The sequence below is a fragment of the Paramisgurnus dabryanus genome, chromosome 4 (assembly GCF_030506205.2).
Source record: "Paramisgurnus dabryanus chromosome 4, PD_genome_1.1, whole genome shotgun sequence".
Lineage (NCBI taxonomy): Eukaryota > Metazoa > Chordata > Actinopteri > Cypriniformes > Cobitidae > Paramisgurnus > Paramisgurnus dabryanus.
This window is the reverse complement of record NC_133340.1, coordinates 39,448,987-39,463,825: the sequence shown is the minus strand read 5'-3', so window position 1 is coordinate 39,463,825 and position 14,839 is coordinate 39,448,987. Positions and strand designations below refer to the sequence as shown.

At 37.0% G+C, this 14,839-nt stretch overlaps 1 long non-coding RNA gene across 1 annotated transcript; it reads right to left on the bottom strand.

Annotated features, from left to right (window-relative positions):
• Positions 1-286: 286 nt before the first annotated feature.
• On the bottom strand, positions 287-1,642 carry LOC135735523 (uncharacterized). Its single transcript, XR_010527625.1, has 5 exons — positions 1,590-1,642; positions 936-995; positions 755-845; positions 577-656; positions 287-402 (listed from the first exon to the last, which is right to left on the bottom strand). It is a non-coding gene; the product is annotated as an uncharacterized lncRNA (long non-coding RNA).
• Positions 1,643-14,839: the final 13,197 nt, after the last annotated feature.

Sequence of the window (14,839 nt, the reverse complement as noted above, 5' to 3'; positions counted from 1 at the left end):
AGATAAAAATCCTAAATTAGAAAGTGATTTTTTGCAGTGTAGATTCAATAGCAGAGCTCTGTCTTGGAATTAATCAAACATTTCTCACTGTAACACTGTCATTTCTCACATTTAAGAAAACCGGTTGCATTAAACCATACAAGTTTTAAAACACATAGATTTGAGTACTGTGAACTTTAAATAATTGAGTCACATGCAGTTATGCACTTATATTTAAGTTCACACTACCTAAATATAAGTGCATAATTGCACAAGACTTAAGTTCACAGTACTCAAATGTATGTTTTTAAAACTTAATGGTTTAAGGCAACCGATTTCCTTAAATGGTTTGAGTTAAGTTAACTGTTGTCAGCAAAGGTAAAGTTGATGCACCCTCATCTGGACAGACATCTCTTTGGAACCCTTTGGAAATATAAAAGTACATATAAGTATTTGGCATAATACTAGTACACATATACAGATACACACAACAAATCAAATGACATAATTAAAATTACATTTTAGAAAGTTTACATTAAACTGTACATAGATACAACAACATATGATCAAAGAACTTCATAATATACATCTTCTTACTTCATTTTCTGTGTTGATGTCCTCAGAGTCTCTGTGTTGTTCTGCAGCTTCATTACAGTAGGCTACTTCAATATTGTTGTCTATCAAACACAGAATAAAAAAATAGAATCACATACATCATAACACATCTATTTACGATTTAACCTCTTTAATTTAATAATTTCATTATTAAACTTACATCATTTTGGCCAGATTGCAGTGACATCAATTTCTTCAGTGTCTGGATCAGTCTGATGTTTTAGCTTTCACTGTTACTTCATTATATTTCTCTGGCAAGCACAGAATTAAAAATCAAAATCACATACATCTGTTTACTATCTAACATGTTTGATTTTAAAAAATTGCATGAATAAACATACATCATCTTTACCCAGAAACCTCTTCAGCATCCACAAAGTTGACCACAGTGTACATGACCTCTGTAAACACAAACATGAACAGACTTCATATTTAAAAAGATGAAGAACAGCAAACATATAACGTTAAAATATATTATGACTCCAAGCTTCTTTACAATAAGCATCTAGGTTCTCTTAAAGTGAAGCTGGCTTTGTTCTAAACCAATATAAAGCTATTAAAACAGTCTTGAAAAATAAGCAGCATCTACCAGAACTAAGTTAAAGCAATGAGCTTTTAACAACAAAAGATCGTCTGTATAATTTAAAATAGCAGAGAGACACTTGCTAGCTGCTAACATTTCAAACACAAAAGTTACTGTTGCTTTGTTTGTTTTAAGCAAAGAACGTCTCATCTTGGCTTCTTTAAAGTTTTGTTTTTAAAAATTTAAACATCGAATTGATTCTTCTAACAGCCCGGTTTGAATGTTACTTCGCGTATTTTTAACCTCATGTTTACCGCTGTGTACCACGTATACCCTTAAAGTTTTACTGTTTGTGCTTTAAATTCAAACAGTTCTAGTATAAAGACAAAAACGAATCATAGTAAATAACATAATATGAACAAATAGGCAACCGATCAGCGTGATGCAGGCAAATGAATTAAATCAAACTTACCTTACTGTTAATGAGCAAACAAACAAACAAGAGACGGAGTAGTCCAGGCAGTAACGGTTCGCGATTTGAATTTTCCCGTCAAGCCCATAGGTAAAGCGGTCGCACCTGAAGGGTGGAGGTGCATCCTGGGAAATGTAGTCCTTTGGCGTTGTTTCTGCTTGATCCTCTGCTCGCACTTAATATACTTTTTTTATAATCCGCGTTTCCACACTATGCATTGTTCTTTATACTTGATAATTAATAAAAAAATAAAAATAAATGTTTTTATAAAGTTTATTACGTTGACAAAGCATGTTTAGTTGAAAAACATGTTAACAGTTATTTTGAATGATGCTCAGATTTTCTTAAATATAAAATCTTTGTGAATCAGCACTTTCTTGATGAAATACAAAACTCTGTATAAACATGCCTCAGGAATTATGTCTGGGTTTAGTGGATTAACTGCCATACTAATCATTGGAAACATTTAACGTATACCTAAATGAATTTTTACTTAAATATAAGTAAATATAAACTAATACTGAGTTAAGACATGTAGCCTAATTAATTTATTGTAAATGAATGCATTAACTAACAATGAAAAACATGTCATGTTGTAGTTTATGATGACTCTTCAATAGTTTATGATTAGTATATGCCTTAACCCAGCATTAGTTCATGTTAAAGTAAAAATGCATGTATGTCTTTTTTCACTGTGATATATTGACCCTTATTATATTATAAAGTCCCCATCTTTTTTATTTAAATTGATTGATTGAAGACAAACATTATAATATGTGGACTGACTTTGTACAAGCATGCATTATCTAAGGCTAAAAGTTACCTCCTCAGATAGACTAGAACATTCATTGGTGCCCAAACATTTTCCTTACAAGGGTCAAACCTGACTGAGGGCCGTGGGCCAAAAGTAAATGTTGTTGTGTTATATTAAAATTAAAGTTGCCCTGATAACCCCTAATTTATAATTTTAAAAATAAATAAGCAAACATTACTCTGTTTATGCATAACTAATGCAGTTTTATTTTCCAAGGTTTTTTGTAGAAAAAAGAAATCGTTTTGCCAATCATTTTAAATATCCTTTTCTCTGTGTGCCACTGCCCCAACCTCTTCATTTTTAGTCTATAGTACCCGAGTCCATTAATTTCCGTGATGCATTTTATACACCTTCAAGAATGCATGAAACATAAAAAAATTCACTTTAATCCCTTGCATTTAATTTTAATTTACATTTTGTAATGTAAAAATACAACAAAAAATGATACATTTTAGAAAATGTTTAATAAAAAATACGAACATCTGCGTCAATGACTTTTGTTTTCTTTTTCCTTATCTCACGTGGCATGATGGGCCAAATTAAAGGTCTATTGTGGGCCAACTTTGGGCACCTCTGGATTAGAAGTACAGTAGCTGACAGGTATCTGCAGATATGTTTACCAAAGTTTGTCAGTCTGTATCACCCAACATGTTTTGCATTCATATGTGAAAGACTGTCTTTTAGATTATGGACCTGTCTGTTGATATTTTTGTTTCCAATTTATCAACATCCTAGCTAGCAAAATTTGTTACATGATGTCATTTGAACGGCTTCTTTTAAACGATGTATGCAGCATTGAGAGATACATGCACAATATTCTGACCTAGGGCAGTTGGAGACATGTTTTCAAAGTGTTGTAAATATATATTCTGAAATAACATTTGTTGCATTTCTCTTGAGTCAGAGACATAATTTTCACACATGAAAATGGTAATTGTGTTCACTGAATTTTAGTTATTTTGAATTATGCTAAGTTTCTTAAATAGACGAATTAAATTATATTAATAATAAACGTATTTAGAAAACACAGTTTTTATGTACCACAATACTGTATGTGCTGTCTTAAAGAGACATGATTAACCCCCCACCCCACTCAGCTCTGAAAACAAAGAAGACACCTCTACCTGTGGGTCATTAACATATAAAAAGCCCTTCACACCTCACACCCACCCCTCCTCACAAACAGCTGTAAGGATTCCTGGAAACTTCCACCAGTTCCTACATACATCCACAAACGTAAGGTTTCTGGATGTTTAACAAGTTTACTTTGGTGTATTACCTTTCCAAGCACTCTGCCTCAAAAATCTGGCAAACCTAAAGTTTAGCAGAGATTTCCCATCCCGTATTTGTCCGTATACAGCTCTTTTCATGCAGTGTGAATAGCCACTGCTGGTGACGGGCTATTGCCAAAGACGTGGACATTCATGCGGTAATCCACGATGGCTTTTGAGAGGTCGTTGTTCTCGAACCAAAGAAAACGTAAGAAGTTACGGTCCTTTTCTCTTACCCGGAAGCAATAGAACATCTGTTCTATGTCGGCTGTGACTGCGATGGCCTCTCTTCTGAACCGCATCAGCACTCCCAATAGTGTGTTATTGAGGTCAGGTCCAGTTAACAGCACGTTGTTGAGTGATATGCCATTGTATTGGGCGCTGGAATCGAACACCACACGGATTTTCTTAGGCTTTTTCGGATGATACACCCCAAATGTTGGTAAGTACCACCTTTCTTCATCCGAGCTGAGAGGGGGGGCCAACTCTGCATGACCGTTCCGAAACATGTTGTCCATGAAGGAGAGAAAGTGGTCTCTCATCTCAGGCTTTTTATCAAAGTTACGTTTCAGAGACATGAGACGCCTCAGCGCCTGTTGTCTGTTGTCTGGGAGCCGTGGACGTGGGTTCTTAAAGGGTAATGGAGCCACCCAACTGTTATTTGAGTCTTTTTGCAGTCCCTCATCCATTATCTCCATGAACTTTGTATCTTGAATGGAGGGAGCCACCTGGTTGTCGTCCTTGTTCCGCCTGAACACTGTGCATCCAAGGTGGTCGGTTTCGCAGGTTGGCTGGTCCTCAAGATATGCTGGGGGCTCACTGGTGGCTTGGGTGTCACTGAACCTCTCCTTCACATGGAACACATTGGGGCATGCATTAAAGAGAGTGGGTCGTTGCCGCTCTGTAATGTTTGTGTGGAACGTGCTAATTGTCAGTGGCCTGTGAACATTACCTAGGCATACATTTCCAACAATGACCCACCCCAGGTCTAACTTCTGTGCGTAAGGCAGGTTGTGAGCGCCATTCACCTGTTTGCGGACTTTGTGCACTCTGATAATGTCCCGTCCTAAGAGAAGCATGATAGGGGCTTGTGGATCAATGTCTGGGATGAGGTGTGCAACTGACCTTAGATGAACGTGATGAAGAGCTACTTCGGGGGTTGGTATCTCCTCTCTGTTGTTCGGTATGTCGTTACATTCTATGAGGCTTGGCAATGGGATGCGAACAGCTCCATCTAGAGACTCCACCTCATAGCCACTGGCCCTTCTCCCTGCTGATTGCTTCACTCCAGCACATGTTCTCAGTGTGTAAGGAGCACTTGGGCTTTGGTCATGGAACATTTCGAAGAACTGTGAGCGAACCAGTGACCTATTGCTTTGCTCGTCCATAACTGCATACAACGTCATGGCTTTTTCTCTGTGGCCAGCTGGGAACACCTTAACAAGGCATATTTTCGAGCAGGAGCGATCTGTGAGTTCACCTCCGCAGACTTTTGTGCATTTGTTGGTGACCTGAGACTGCGCTGAAGCTTCATCTCCCTCCCCGCCGTGCTCAGAAGCAGGGCCAGCTTCCTGCTGCCAGGGCGCGGGACCAGGGTGGAGCGCGGTGTTGTGCCTGTTGCTTTTACATTCGAAACACTGGACATTGAGTTTGCAGTTCTTTGCTATGTGAGACGAGGAAGACAGGCATTTAAAGCACACATTGTTTTCTTTGAGGAGTGTTTTGCGCTCGTCAATGGGCTTCTCTCTGAACGCCCGGCACTTCCGTAGAGGGTGTGGCTTTTTATGTAACAAACACAGTTTTTCACTGCCGTCAGGTTTTGTTGGAGACTCACCCGTGTCAAATGTGGCTCTGGGTGATACCTCTGTCTTGTGGACGGAGACCTCCCGTTGCCTGTTCGGCTTCCACGCTATCCTCTCTGTCCTGGGGGCTATGTCTGTATTGGTGCTGAGGCTAAAGCTTGGATCATTGGCAATACGAGCCTGCTGGATGACAAAATCGACAAAGAAGCAAAAGGGAGGATAGTTCACCTGGTTTTGATGCTTGTATGCTGCACCAGCTACCACCCACTTTTCCTGTAGACGAAACGGGAGTTTCTGTACGATCGGGTTGACACCTCTTGCTGTGTCAAGGAAAGCCAGGCCTGGTAAGTCCCCTTCAGCCTTAGCGGCCTGCAGTTCCATTAGTAGATCACCCAGCTTTGTCAGTTTAGGTCCATCTCGGTTTATTATTTTTGGAAAACTGTCAATGCGTTTGAACAGAGCATTTTCTACTGCTTCAGCTGAGCCATACGTAAGGTCTAGTCTTTCCCATGCCATGGCCAGTCCTGCTTCTGGCCGATTAACATGTATTGCTCTTATCTGCTCAATATGTTCTGCTGACTCCTTTCCAAGCCACTTTAACAGAAGATCCATCTCCTCACTCGGCTCCAGGTTAAGGCCTCTGACGGCAGTCAAAAAGGAACGCTTCCATGCTCTGTAATTTTGAGGTTTGTCATTGAATTGAAGCAGGCCTGTAGCCACAAGCTCACGGCGAGCTAGATACCTGACAAAGTCATTTACGTGTGAGCCACCATCATTTATGTATGAGCTGCAGTCATAGAAATCTGTCCGTATGGCATGTTGTGCGGGAGGAGGCTGCATGTCGTGATTTTGTTTTCTAAAGTGGTGTGTAGGAGAAGCATGCTCACCACTGGACTTGATGTGAGATAGACGAACGTCTTCAGGAGTCCTGTTAAATGGCTTGTGACTGCCCTCGTATGTGCTGATGTAAGGCTGCTGTGAGGTGAGATGATGAGAAGCAGTATTGTTCTGTTGCGGATAGAAGGGACTGGATTCAGGCTTTAGTGGTGGAGGTGACACGTTGTGGTTAGTGACCGACTCTCTCTTTGCTGATGCGTCACCGTTTTCACATGACTTAAGTTCTGAATCCCTTTCTTTTAGTTGATCAAGCACATACTGCTTTGTTCGTTGTGAGGCTTCTAAAGGAACAGAGTCTTTGTTCAGGTCACAACTATGTTTCTCACTCTTTACATCAGCAGCTGCTTCAAATGCCTCTGCTTCAGCAATGGCTGCTGCAGTCTCTTTTTTATGTTTTAGCATTTCTATAGACACTTCCAACTTAGCTTGTTGTAGCCTCAGATTTGCTTCCTCTTCAGCATAGCATAGGCGTGCCTTTGCTGCCTCAGCCTTCGCTCTTGCTCTGACTGCTGCAGACCCCACTGATGATGAACTGGATCTCACTGAACAACATGCTTGCGAGCGTGTCCTTATTGATGCACTGTATGGGTTCTCTTGTGCTGCTATATTTCCATGCAGACTCTGTTCTGCAGCCTGTAGCTCTGTGGCGTGCGTAGCTGCAGTAGCGCTTGGCTGTAGAGTATGGTCCGTTGACCGTCCCCTGGATGCGTGAGAAGACATGTTTGGCTAGCTTCCAACTTGGTCTCTTTCACCTCGCTTGCTTGATAGGCGTTGTTTTACTGTGCCGTCCTCGATATGTCTACTTTATATCTTGACAGCCAGCTAAACTTTTTCCCAACCCCATGACTCTGAAGCTTGATTTAATTCCACAGGTTTAATGGAGTTACAAGGAAAATAGTAAAACTGCAACACACAAAAAAGCAATGACAAATTACTCATAAATAAAAGCAAATTGCACAATAACTGTCGTTTTCCCGTTTGTACTCATTTTAAAACTAAAAAGAGATACATATGAAAATACTAAACAAAGTACTAAAATAAATACTGACGTGAATTACATTCACGATATTATAACATCTTTACCGTGCAGCTCGTTAACAAATGAACACATGAGAGCTAGCGTATACGTAATTCACGCACTTTCAAAACATCCTCAGATTACACTTTACACACGTAAATTATCATCAAAAACAACATAATACTTCCGGAATAATCTCACAAAACAAATGATACATACCAACGATGCTACGTCAGAGATGAGAAGAGGAAAGATACGAAAGAAGCACCGTGAATGTAACGCACTAGAGGAAAACTGCGGGAACGCAAATGAAAGCATGAGAAATTACTTATCAACTACGGATCACGCAATAGGACAAAAAGAACAGCGCGATCTTAAAATGACCATGGTTCATGACCTAAATATAAACAAAAGGAAAGGCATATTCCTAGAACATTTTAGAATGAAGAAATGTTGACTTAAGGAAGCATGTTTATATTCTGAAACTTAACTATGCTTATTTATATTTTTCTTGTTTATATTCTTATTGTTAAGAACAGAACAGCATGTGATGCAAATTTCATCATCAAAATACGTGCTCACAGTATATGCGCCACCGGATTTTACAGGGCTCAACATAAAAGACTGGCCATGGCCAGGGGGCAGTGTGAGAGACGCTTGGGCCTGTAAACAGTATTGTCACTAAAATATATTTTTTGCCTGTGGCTGTTTGTCAGTTTTTTTCTTTTGGAATGGTACCATCAAGACATATTTAAATGTCATGAGGTTTCTCCCAAATTATTGGTTGTTGTGGACACTGTTGCGTGTGCTGCGTGTTACGTCAGCTGGTAAAGCAAAAAGACGTTAAGATGGCGGCACCCTCTAATTATGAGGCCAAACATAAATGTAATGACTAGGGCTGTCAAACGATTAATCGCGATTAATCACATAAAAATGTGTTTAAAGTGTGTAAACTGTGTCTAATTATTATGTGTGTGTATATATATATATATATATATATATATATATATATATATATATATATATATATATATATATATATATATATATATATATATATATATATATATATATATATATATATATATATATATATACACATATAAATGTAAAAAAATTATATATAAATGTGAATATATTTTTATTTATATTTATATCTTTATATATTTTAAATTATATATGAATAAAAAAATACAAATTTCTTACATTTATACATGTATGTGTGTATTTATATATACATAGTAATTATACACATACACATATATTATGCAAATGCAAACATTTATTTTGTATGTGATTAATCGCGATTAATCGTTCGACAGCCCTAGTAATTAGTTAACATCTTGGAAGCAGACATTTACTTTGCAAAGAAATGATGCAATGCTTGCACAGTTTGCCGTCAATTTCCAGGTAAAGCAGACAACTCAGGAGCCTTTTATGTTGTTACAAGCAACTACCATAAACAAAGCCTTGAACCTCACGAGAAAAGCCGACAACACATAGCGTGCATGGTATCTAAAGGGGTTGCTGATAACCCTTCATCTGGTCAACTGAACTAGATATAAATAAAGAGAATTGTAAGTGCATCGAGTGACATATCAACACAGCATATTAATAACACTGTTTTTGTAATATTTGTTATCTTCCTTGCATCAAAATTCCTTTAATACGAGTTTTACATTTCTGGGCACAGTTAAACCTGATATACCTGGAAATATTGACCCTGATGATGCTATTGTGAAATTTTAGAATTAGATTAAAATATTGCCAATTGTCTTAACAAATGATGACAAAAATGTATATGTATACAATTATATTGAACTTTTGAATTATTATTTTAAATATTTGATGCTGAAATCTTTTTTTGTTGGGGGCAGTGAAAATTTTGGCAGGACAAGTGAAAACCTGAACCACTATAAAAAAGTATAAAAAATTATTTGCATTGAGCCTTGTTTTAGTAACCGTGCATGCGAGTACAAGTGAATGTAATATGTAGCCTAGGAGATGCATTGCATTTTGTCGCAATGCGCATGCATCGAATGTCTGGTACACGTACGAGTCAAATAAACTATGCTTTGCAAGGCTATGCATTTGACCATGTGCGTATGTCACATACACATAAAAAACATACTATACTCCAGACTTTATGTGTTTTCATTTTGTTTTGTTCTGGACAAAAAGAAAAAAAAAAAATTCTGAAATGCGCTCTCATGTCTCCCTTGTAATGCATAAGCGACAAAAAGTAATACAATATGACACATAACAATGTAATAATACAACAACTAGCAATTTCAGTCACATTTTGGTGTAGAATTGGGTTTACCCTCTGATTCACACTCACAGTGGGCTTTCTCTCTTTTTCCTTCCTCCTATCCCTGTTTTCCTTCTCCGTTTTGACGAGAATACACCTTGCATTCCAGCTCTTGCTGTTAGCAGATCATCTATTCACCACACAGCTGGATATCTTTCACAACATGCTTAGTTAACCATCTTATTTGGTACGTATGGGTGTGTGTGCGTGCTGTGCCTTCCGGCGCCTTGTGGCTAAAAAGACGCGTGCCCTGCAGCTAATGTTTTCTTCTAGCGTAAATGTAAAAATGTGGCTGTCTGTGAGTAGTTTCGTGTGCTTTCACAAAATAGAATTTATTGTGTGTTAATACAGATACAGTATGTTGCATGCTGTATTAAGTTACTCTACAGTGAAGACACAAGAAAGCTTTCTTAGTGACCCACAGAGAATGAGAGAAAGAAGCTTCACACCTAATCAAATCAAATCAAACCACCGGGACTCTAAGGGTTACCCTGAATCCAGGTCAGGAATTAAAGGGATTTTCACTGCGTGTGTACATATCAGATTTCCAGGCATTCCCTCCTGTCCAGAGTCTCTGTAAGTGGCTCCAGTGGTCTGTCTGCCTGCTTTCTATATAAAGCTGACCTCAACACACACACACACATTCACCAAAAAGAGTTCTTGGAAAAATTCATCAGCCAATTCCAAGCACACAGTTTGTGTGTACTGTATATGCGTTTATGTGTGTGTGTGTGTGTGTGTGTGTGTGTGTGTGTGTGTGTGTGTGTGTGTGTGTGTGTGTGTGTGTGCGTGTGCGTGTGCGTGTGCGTGTGCGTGTGCGTGTGTGTGTGCTGCATGAATCCCTTCCAGAGAGAAGAGCAGTGGAAAGCTGAAGCATAACGTGTCCATTTCCTTTTTTCTTTTCCTTGATTTAAGGTTAGTTGTAAACTTGAAATAGTTGTCCTGTGATGTGACATACTGGGCAGTTCAATGCAAATGTCAACCTCATCATTAAAAAAGTAAATTTTTATCCAAAGTTTTTAACCAGACTATATCTCAGATGTCAATATTTAGTGGTTTAAATACTTATGCAAAGTCTAGGTCAGGGGTCTCCAACCTTTTTGTGAGCAAGGGCTACTACAATGGATAAAACAATCTGGAGGGCTACGTTTTGATAAAGTCTACTCAAAACTTTTTTGTTTTTACTTGTTGATTTTATTTTATTTTACTCGTTGATATGTTTTAGTATTGTTTAATACGTTAACGTACGTAAACCAAGCCAAGCGTATATAAAAAATATGTAATAAATAAATATTACAATTGAGACTATTAATAGAATGGGATTTGGCAGGCACCACACAGACTCTGCGCGGGCACCACGTTGGAGACCCCTGGTCTAGGTTAAAGTTTTTAAAGCATTTTTTTATCTAAAGGTGCAATGTTAGCGACATCTAGCAATAAGACTGCAAATGCAACCAACGGCTCAGTACACAGCTCACTCCTCCCTTTCGAAATGCATACTGAAGCTATGATAGCCGCCACAGGACAAACACATCGTCGTCTGAGACAACGTAGAAAAAAATGCGATATATAGTTTGTACAGTTAGTGCTACTGTTTTTTTATAAACCACTAATAATATAGTTATGTATATGAAGAGATTGGTTCCAAAACTCAATAAATCCATTTAATTGACTTATTTTGTTTAAAAATGTGTTTACTATACCAAGCAAGTGTCAAGATGAAAATCACTACTTTCTGTTACAAACTTTCACATAGCATCTTTAAGTTATAATAACATAAAAAATTCAAATCCATAATTTGATTTTCAAAGATTATTATAAAAAAGATAAATTTTTTCCGCAAAATGCAATAAATGCATGACAAGTTTTTTTTCAAAATGCTATAAATCTATTGAATCAATAAATAAATGTGCATTCATCTTTGCCATTTTATATTCATTTAGTTGACTAGTGGTATACACTGATTAAAAAAATAAACATTAATAACATTAATCAAAAAACTTACTTTGTCATATTAAGAACACTGTCATTCCTGCTGTCATCCTTGGGACGTCAACGGTATTCTTTTTTGACAGCGATCAGCTGTAAAATGTTTTGATCCTGCTCGATTTTCATTGACTTCGAGTAAAATAATGGAACGTTTTGTTTGAGCGCATTTATTTCATTCTGCAGAGAAGGAGGAAGTGACAGAATAACAGGGAGGATATCGGATTTTGCGTAAAATTTAGATTTTACCTTTTTAATTCTGACCAGATACAATACTGATTTTGGTGGCCTTTTGGAACCAAACTTTTCATTTTATATGTAATTTCTGTCAAGAAAAAGTCCCACATTGCAACTTCAAATTTCAGAATTGTCACACATCCATAATAGTGTTTCTCATCAATGCACATATAAAAATTAAAATAAATATTACATTTTCTTTGAGAGCCATTTTTTCTCCATTTATTGGGTATTATTGCTTCTGGTTTGTGCCTTTTAATTCACAGAATTCCTACAATGTTGTCTTCATGTCGTCTTCTTTTTTGTCACATCGATAATGCATGTTTCTCTTAAAGTATATAAAATAGAAAACATGCTTATAGACTGATATTTTTCTTATGTCTGGACTCTATCATCAGGGGTTTAGGAAAATATAAACAAATGGTTCAATATATTGAATGTATACAGAATGTACAGTACTGTGCAAAAGTCTTTGGCCACCACCACCAGACTTGTTGTTTTAGAAGTTTTCATGTCAATCCATATTTATTTTATTAACCCTTGTGCATCAATTAAAAAAGTTACACATAGGTTCACAGGGGACAAAAATGTCCATGTCCAAAAAGTGTCATAAAAATATTATAGATTTATATTTTTTCCCCCTTTCACTGATGCCATTTTTTTAACCAGCATCAGCTCTAATCACAATGATCAAACATTCATGAATTTTCAGAATTTTAACCCTTTAAATGCTGGTTTGTTTACACAACGCCACTGCTGTTTTTTTATAAAAAAAAGAACATTTTTAATTTTTTTCAATTTACTAAATGCTAAGCAGATTTTTTTTCTTTGAGTATTACAGCCTTGGATATGTCAATGATTAACAACAACATTAATTTTTATGCATTCATATTTTTTATGCAGTATCAGATAAAAAAAGTTACCTCTCAGGTCCATAAAAGGACAAAAATGTCCATGTCAAAAAAGTGTCATATAAATATTATAGATTAATATTTTTTTCCACTTTCACTGATACCATTTTTTAACCAGCATCACCTCTAATCACAATGACCAAACATTCATTAATTTTCAGAATTTTAACCCTTCAAATGCTGGTTTGTTTACACAATGCCACTGTTGTTTTTTATGAACAAAAACGACACCTCCTTTGCAGCGGTTGTAGTCTTGTGATATCCAGTACATTATTTTTTTTTCATTCAAACTGTTCGCACACACGCACACACACATGCACACACACACACACACACGCACACACACACACACGCACATTCTGGTTTCCATGTTTTGTGGGGACATTTCATAGACGTAATGCATTTTATACCATACAAACTGTATATTCTATTCCCTTTACCTACCCCATTCCCTAACCCTAACCATCACAGAAACCCTTCTACTACTTCACATTTTCAAGAAACATCATTCTGTTTGATTTATACCTGTAAGCTTGTTTTCTCATGGGGACCTCAAAATGTCCCCACAAGGTCACAAAAATACTGGTACTCCTATCTTTGTGGGGACAATTATAGCTTCATAATATATCTAATTGGCTCTATAATATGCATAAGCAGAAAACAACAATAAAGTGATAATTTGCTTTATATGCCAAACCTAAAAAAATGGCACCATCTGGTAAAAAATTGTAAAAATTTAAATTTTGAAGCCTTGCCAACCGAATAAAAGCATGTTAACAAAGATTGCATCATTTTATGGTTGAATGGCACCGGGATTAAAAATTGCCGTTTTAATGGGTTTCAATGGGGACATTTTTGTCCAAAAGGTCCTGAAAGGAAGTATTTTGTGTACCAAGTAGAAAATAGATTTTTTAAAGGAAATGAAGGTGAAATATTAAAATTCCAATAAAAATGCACACCTGTGGCAAATTTTATGCAGTTAGCATTAACGCAGGCAAAGTTATCAAAACAAAACAAAACTGAAAAGGACAAAAATGTCCTCAAGGATGCACAAGGGTTAAGATACAAACAAAGAAAATACAGGAAATATGTAAAAAAAAAAAATAGTGTGACCTCTCTTGGCACTAAACACATCTAATCTTGAGCGTTTTTGAGCAGAATGAAGTAAAAAGACTATTTTAGGATGAGTTTAGGATTTAATTTTATTTAGGTTTATATAACGTTGCAAAAACAACAAATCTAAATGTGGCATGGTGGCCATAGACTTTTGCACAGTACTGTATATTTCAACTTTTGACTGCAAATGTCACATCCATAAAACTGGAATTGCTCTACACGGCATTTACATTTGAAGTTTCCCGAAAATATTTCATCTGTACTAACCATATACAGTATTCCCATTCAATGTTTTGCCATTTTTCTCCTTTACCCATAAACTGCAGTAATCTTCTCAACAGTGGCCCACACACGGCAGTATTCCCCATGTAGACATAGCCCCATTCCCACATATCTTTACATGGTTCACCGCATGTTTGTTCAACTGACATCAGTTTGTTTCATTACCCATGAGTCCTGCCCTCCAGTGCAGAACGTTTGCTTATGCTTGTCTTGATTGCAAATTCTTATGTGTAATCGACAACGATATATGGCCAAACGTATGTGGACAGCCAAATACACGGCCATATATTGTTATTGAGCGATTAATTTCCTCCCTGCGAACTCTACTCTTCTGGCATATCACCAACAGTTGGAACATAGCTGCGGGGATTTGTTCTCATTCACAAACAAGAGCATCAGTGAGGTTAACAATCTTCTTTACTGTTCCACTTCTTTACTGCCTGAGGGTAAAATTAAAGCAATTTCATTTTGCCTGAACTATCTCTTTAACTTTGTTTTACAGTTACTGCGCTATATTTTGTCAGTGTTTAAAACTCAGTTCCTGTCACATAATGTACCTGGCTGGAGTTTGGATTGGTATATGGTTTATGCAAAGAATTAAATGG